Consider the following 7,241-nt stretch of genomic DNA (forward strand, 5'->3'; position numbering starts at 1 on the left):
TCCAACACAAAGGAGGTGTCAAACAACTGCCAGGGGGGTCTGGCAGCAGCCCTGACACACTTCACTGTCATTCTTCCTTTCCAGGACTCCTGCAATCCAGCTCTGAGGCTGACACGGCCCAAGGCTCTGTGCAGCTGCCCAGGAACAAAAGGATCCTCCCAGGGCTGAGGCCCATTCCCAGCAAACACTCCCAGCACTGCACAGAGGCACCCCTGGAGCTGTGTGGGGCTGGCAGGGGCTGCAGGAGGATGCAGCCCCAGGCAGGGGGGCAGTGGCAGTGACAGCAGCAAATTCCCAGGGGCTGAGGGCACAGCAGAGAGACCAAGGGCAGCAGTGCCACGGGAGGTGCAGCTGCTCCCTGCCCTGCCCCATCCCGGCAGGAAATCTCCAGGGGGACAGAAAATGCAGCATCTGTCACCCTGATCCTGCTGGAACTCAGCCTGTGGGGCCAACTGCCCCCAGCCCAGGTAAACACTGCCCTGAGCTGGCTCAGCCCCAAGCACAGCCCCAGTACTCACCTCCAGCTGCTCCCGGGGCTGCCCCCACATTCCTGACAAGGAGCCACAGCCCCTTGGACAGGGCTCTCTCTGTCTGGGGCTGGGCACTGCAGGCACCAGGGCAGATCCCTCTGGATTTGCAGCACTCTGGGACTCACTCACACCATGGGAAGGAGCAGGGGCCCTCCAGGGCAGGCCAGCGGGGCCAGAGCCTGCTGGGTTTGGCTGCTCAAACACCAAAGCTTCTGGCAGAGATGGGGGGAGTTAGGTGGGTTTTCCTGTCCTGAAAGAGAGGAGAAAATAGAAATTAACTCCACTGTGGAAGTCAAAGGCTCCTGGCCTCCCCACTTCTGTTCTCATTGCTCACTAGATGTTTCTATCCATAAAAAATGGGAGGTAACACCAAATAAAAGTGCTCCTTTTCAACATATTTTCATACATAAAAAGGATGCCTGTTTTTTCTTATTGCATTCTTTGCCTAATTTGAACAGAACCATTTTCCTTCCAGGCCCCACTGGTGAGTTATTCAATCCTTTGCCATCAGACTTTGGACAGAGGCAGGGAAGGATCTGTTCCACAACTGTGTCATCCAGCAGGGAACACCCCTGTGCTAACCCCTGCCTGTGCTGAGCTCACTGCCCCATTCTGGATTCTGGCTCCACTCTGAGCTCCCTGCCCCATTCTGGATCCTGGCTCCACTCTGAGCTCACTGCCCCATTCTGGATCCTGGCTCCACTCTGAGCTCACTGCCCCATTCTGGATCCTGGCTCCACTCTGAGCTCACTGCCCCATTCTGGATCCTGGCTCCACTCTGAGCTCACTGCCCCATTCTGGATCCTGGCTCCACTCTGAGCTCACTGCCCCATTCTGGATCCTGGCTCCACTCTGAGCTCACTGCCCCATTCTGGATCCTGGCTCCACTCTGAGCTCACTGCCCCATTCTGGATCCTGGCTCCACTATGAGCTCACTGCCCCATTCTGGATCCTGGCTCCACTATGAGCTCACTGCTCCATTCTGGATCCTGGCTCCACTCTGAGCTCCCTGCCCCGTTCTGGATCCTGGCTCCACTCTGAGCTCCCTGTCCCGTTCTGGATCCTGGCTCCACTCTGAGCTCACTGCCCCATTCTGGATCCTGGCTCCACTCTGAGCTCCCTGCCCCATTCTGGATCCTGGCTCCACTCTGAGCTCCCTGCTCCATTCTGGATCCTGGCTCCACTCTGAGTTCACTGCCCCATTCTGGATCCTGGCTCCACTCTGAGCTCCCTGCCCCATTCTGGATCCTGGCTCCACTCTGAGCTCCCTGCTCCATTCTGGATCCTGGCTCCACTCTGAGCTCCCTGACCCAATCTGGATCCTGGCTCCACTCTGAGCTCCCTGCCCCATTCTGGATCCTGGCTCCACTCTGAGCTCACTGCCCCATTCTGGATTCTGGCTCCACTCTGAGTCCACTTTTCCCCATTTCCCATGTCTAGAGACAGGAAATTGTCCTGGTCAAGGTGTAAGACCTTAAACTGCACATTGATCTGGGGAACTGCTGGGATTCCAGCAGGGAATTCATTTTTTCACAAATAAAAACCATTCCAGGAAGCAGCACTGACTGGGAGCTGCTGCCTCACCACACACTATCAGCAAAAGAGAGAAAAAGATGCAAAAACAAGGATAAAATGATTCCTCCTGCTTTTAGTGAGACCAGGGCTGATTCTGCCCTGCAGTGACAAAGAACTTTTCCCTCAGAGACCCCTCAAAAAGCCCAAGTGCAGCAGGGAAGGAAAGAAAGGCCCCTCTGCCTCACCTGCTGGGGAAAGCACAGGTCCTGCTGCTCCTGGGGACTGCGAATGTGTCCGGAGCCAAAAGCTCCTTCCCAGGCTGGAGAGCCTTTCCTAAAGCACCACCTGTGGGAAGCAAAGGGCTGTGGAAGAAATGCAGTGGGAACTGATAATAATCCTCACGTTATTGGGAAAGAGCAATGACAGAGGCAACAACAGTTCCAGGGGAGCAGGAGGGATGCTGAGCTTTAACCGAGGTTTGAGTGAGGCAGCATCTCCTGGGAGCTCTGCAGCACAGCTCCAGCTCTGGCATTCCAGGAGCAGCCATCTCCCACTGTAAAATCCCTGGATTTCCCTCCTGCCAGCACTCGGCACCTTGGGCACGTTTGGGTGCAGGGCCCCAGTGCTGCTGCCTCAAGGGCTTGGGAAGAGGGGCATTGAACCCCTTCCCAGAGGGCTGGCTCTGAGCTCTGGGACAGCATTTGGCACCCCTGGCATTCCAGTGACATCAGTTTCCATCACTTTGAAGAGACACTGAATAAACCCAGGGCCCATAAATAAACCTTTCTCCATAAGGACAGCCCCAGGGAATACACAATTTTCCTTATGCCTGGTCAAACAAACCAGCAGGCAGTTTTTGGGGAGACACTCCAGACTCTTGTCTCCCTCCCTGGCTGTAGAACTCTTGCAGAGGCTTTGGAGTTCATATAAACTTGTCAGGATTTGGGTATCTCATTTAAATTCCATTCATACACTGAAGAATTGGAAGTGTCCTAAAGGCACCTCCACTCACACTTTAATTTTAAGCCCTCCACCACGGATCAATTTGGATGTTCTTTTGTCAGGAACGCCTCACCTCTGCTTCTTTAGGTGCCTCCATGGGGGAGATACAATAAATGTGAACAGATGTTTGGATTGCAGCTTCCAAGTCAGGTTCCCTGCTAGGAAATGACTGCAGCTCTCTGCTCTCTGGTTAAACACAGCCCAGCCCTTCAGGGCTGCACACTGAGCTGCACAGCTTGGGAGCTGCCAAGGGACACAGCTAAGGTCTCATCCCAACTGCACACAAAAACAGGGATTGGGGGCTGCATTTGGACACGTGCAGGCAGGGTTGGGCCACTGCAGAAAGCTTCAATCCCTGTTTTCCAGAGATTCCATCAGGGATAATGACCTTTCCACAAATTTCTCTCATGGCACACCAGAACCCAGAGAAGGAAACGGAATCAAACCTTTTGTTCCATTGGCCTCACACCCCAAATTCCAACGGGACACACGAGTCCCTCTCCTTGGAAGGCAGCGTCTCCTACCTGGAGCTGTGCCTCCCCCAGCCTTTGGTGGCCGCTGTCTCCATCCTCCCACTCCTCCTCCTCTTCCTCCTGGGCACGGCTGCCTCCTCCCCCTGCAGAGCAAGCACAGGGACAGTCCCAGCCTGCTCACCCCAAACCTGGGCAGCAGGGACGGGCTGGAGGCGCCCTCTGCACGCTCCCCCCTCTGCCTGGTGCCACCCCTGCTCCATGCCCACTCCTGTTCCTGCCCTGGCATCTCCTCGAACGGGATGGGAAACCACAAACGTTGGCTCTGCTGGGCTGGGACATCAGAGACTGCCTCGAGGCCGTGGGCAAAGCTCCTGTCCCACATCCTCTGCCTCCCAAAGCCCTGCTGGGCTGGGCAGAGCAAAGGGAACGGCTCAGCTCCTGCTGGGAATTCCCTCCTGTGCCCATAAACCCAGGGAAATCGTGGCTGCTCCGTCCCTGCAAGTGTCCAAGGCCAGGCTGGACAGGGCTTGGAGCACCCCGGGCTTGAGGATGGAATGGTAGGGGATGGAATGAGGTGATCCTTAAGGGCCCTTCCCACTCGACCCATTTAGGGATTCCAGGATGATTCCGTGATTTCTCCACACATCTATTTTGTATTGTTTCCTCTCAAATTCAAATTCCCATATTCTGATGATTTGTTAAAGGAATAATTTTAAAATTATTCCAGGGATAAAAAGGAAAGCATCAAACATACAAGAATCATTCCTGTGCCCATCAAATCATTATTAACTGGAAGCCTATTCCCTCACCTCTTTCTTCTTTCCTGGAAATCCTTAGGATGCCACAGTTTCTCAGAGACATCTGCTGGGATTATTGCAGGGTTTGCTCTGCCACAAATCCAGGGGGGTTTGCAAGACTTGTTCCTCTGCATCTTTATCCTTTCACCAGGTTTGCTCTAGAATGGTGTTGTGGGAGAAGTTTGGAATTACTAGAAATGGATCAGCTTCACAGTTTTCCCTGCTCTTCTCCAGCTATTTCCAAATTCTTGGCATTACCCCCAAACGTGCCCAAGAAAACTGCTGTGGAAAGATCAATCAGAGGAGCCTCTCCAAAAGAGAAAACCACACCCAGCAGCAGCCAAAGAAATCTCAGTGCTGTTCTTACCTGGTCTCCAGAGCTCCCAGCAGCCATTCCCATTCCATGAGAGGGAGGAGGCAGTTTTGGATGTGTTCTTGGCCATGGAATTAGATGACAGAGTCCAGAGGGTCTCTGTGGTCTCTTCCAAGCCAAACCACCCTGTGGTTCCATGGCATGATCAGCACCTATCCCAATTCCAGAAACATCCTCCCACTAACCCAGCACTTCTCCCTCCTCTGTTTGCTCCACATCAGGGATGTGCTGCCAAGTGCCCCAGGCATGGGAGGCCTCAGCATTCCCTGGGGATGCCATTCCAGGCTGAACTTGTGGCCTCAGGGCTCTGAAATGAGCCCTCAGCCCCAATTCCAGCTGGGAATGTATCAAACAGCAGCGTGGGGTGTTTGGTCTCTCTCCCATCCCACCACTGAGACAGCTCACATGGAATGTGACTGACTTACTGCCTCTGGAATTGCTGGCTCAAAAGGCAAGCCTTGGAATATCCTCTCCTGGGAATATCCAGGACATCAGGAGGGGCCCTGGAAGTCACAGGTCAGCGGCAGACTCAGATGAACAATCCTGAACTGGTTCTCAGGGCATGCACCCACTGCATCCTGTGGCTACAACAACTCCAGAGCTGCTCCTTCCCCTTGGAACAGCCAGGGAAAACATCCCCATCAGGGATTTCTGACAGGAAAAACCTCACAGCTCCAGGACACTTGGCTCCTCCCAGATCCAGGCCAGCACTCCAACAGGCTCTAAGGAATAAACGATGGGAAAGACCAGCTCAGGGTGCACCCCACGAGCTGGGCACCACATTCCTCACTGGAACTGGGCTGTTCCCAGCCTCTGGGACAGTCCCCGTTTCCTCACCCTTCCACTCAGGAGAAAGAGACAACAGCGTCCTCAAACACCCAGTGTGCAATCCCAACAACCCAGGGAAAACCACCTCGCTCAGGGAAGGAATGTAATGCCCAGTTTGGGAAAAAACCAAACAGCAGGACTGGAAACATTTCCAGGCACGGAGCTCCCAGCTCTGGAAATGCAGCTCCCAGGATTCTGCCCATGGACACCCCAAACTTGCCCAGGACTGGGCTGAGGGATAAAACCCCACCCATTGCCCCAGCCTGGCTCAGAGCAAATCCCATGGACAGCCCAGAGGGTGTCCCTGACCATGGCAGGGGGTGGGAACAGGATGATCCATAAGGTTCCTTCCAACCCAGACCATTCCAGGAGTTTCAGGCTCCTTAAACTTGATTGGAGCCACTTCTCAGCTCACAGCTCTCCCCAGGCCTCATCCTCTGGGCTGCCTTTCCCAGGACTCCTCTCCCCAAACACACCCACTGCCAATGGCTGTGCCCTGCCCAAAACCACGGGGTGACACCAGGGGTTGATCCATGGCTGGGATGTTTTCCATGATCCAGCACCTGAGGGACTCCAGAGTCAGACAGGCAGGACCAATCCCAGGTCACAGGCACTGGCACAGAGCAGCTGCTGGCCTGGAAGGGGCTCCTCTCCTCTCCCTTAGCTGGAATTCAGTGCTGGAAAGGGCCCAGCAGGGATTGTGGATTTATCTGCTCCCATGGATTAAGCCCAGCACTCACTGCCCAGTGCTGCTGGAGCCTCTCTGCACAGAAAAAAGCTGTGCCCAGCCCAGAGGACCTTTAGGGAGCTCCCTGCCCACTTTCCCAGGATGGATGGGAAGCTGCAAACTACAGGCTGGATCTCAGGGCAACTTCAAGAACTTGCTGAAAGCTTCTAAAACAGGGACTTCTTCCCAAGTCTAAGGCAGCTCCAATCCCACGGCTCAACAGGATTCCTAATAAAGTGCCCCACAAATGCGTCTGTGTTTGGGAATCTTCTTTTAACCTGTCTGCAAGGAAAAGTTGCCTGGATATTTAGGTCAAATTTAAATTAGCCTTTAACACATCAGACAGAAAAAAATACTCAGAAGCTCTTTTGTTTCAGCTGAGCCTACTGGGCTATTCAGGGCTTTTTTAGAGATAAAGCACTCTGAGATATTTCATACCAAACTCATGGGAATTCTGAGGGATGAAAAAGCAAAGCAAACACTTTCAGAGGCAGTTCCACCACCTGAATTCCAAACACCCTCAGAGGTGGCACACGGCACCTCAGTTCCTGCATGGCCCAGACCTGACACTTTGGCTTAGGTGGGAAAAAGGATGGGAAGTACAGAACCAGGCTCAGTCCCACCTTCAGGCCATTCCCAAGGAGTTCCTGACCCTCCAGTGCAATCCTGGCTTGGGACAAGGTGTCACATGGGGTTGCAGGCTGCAGACAGAAATCATGACCCGAGTCCTCTTGCTCACAGGACAAACCAGCCTGTTCTAGTGTTTGGAACCTTCTGGAGCAGGCAGCTCAGAGCCCCCGGATCCAGACCCTGCCTGGCCTGGCTCTTAGCTCTGCCCAGCTCCCTGCCAGTGACACGTCTGCATTTAGGGCTGGAAGGGACTGGTGTCTGTTCCAGGTTAAACCTGTCCTGTCATTGTTCACCCAGGGACTTGTTCACTGAATTGGGAGAGCCAGACTGGGTTCCCTGCTACAGCCAGGTTGATCTGCCCAGCTC

General features: G+C 54.1%; 1 long non-coding RNA gene across 1 annotated transcript; it reads right to left on the reverse strand.

Moving 5' to 3' along the window:
* Positions 1-276: 276 nt before the first annotated feature.
* On the reverse strand, positions 277-6,541 carry LOC134550777 (uncharacterized). The gene is made up of 4 exons (XR_010080432.1): positions 5,116-6,541; positions 3,572-3,663; positions 2,291-2,390; positions 277-780 (listed from the first exon to the last, which is right to left on the reverse strand). It is a non-coding gene; the product is annotated as an uncharacterized LOC134550777 (long non-coding RNA).
* Positions 6,542-7,241: the final 700 nt, after the last annotated feature.

The sequence above is a fragment of the Prinia subflava genome, chromosome 5 (assembly GCF_021018805.1).
Source record: "Prinia subflava isolate CZ2003 ecotype Zambia chromosome 5, Cam_Psub_1.2, whole genome shotgun sequence".
Classification (NCBI taxonomy): domain Eukaryota; kingdom Metazoa; phylum Chordata; class Aves; order Passeriformes; family Cisticolidae; genus Prinia; species Prinia subflava.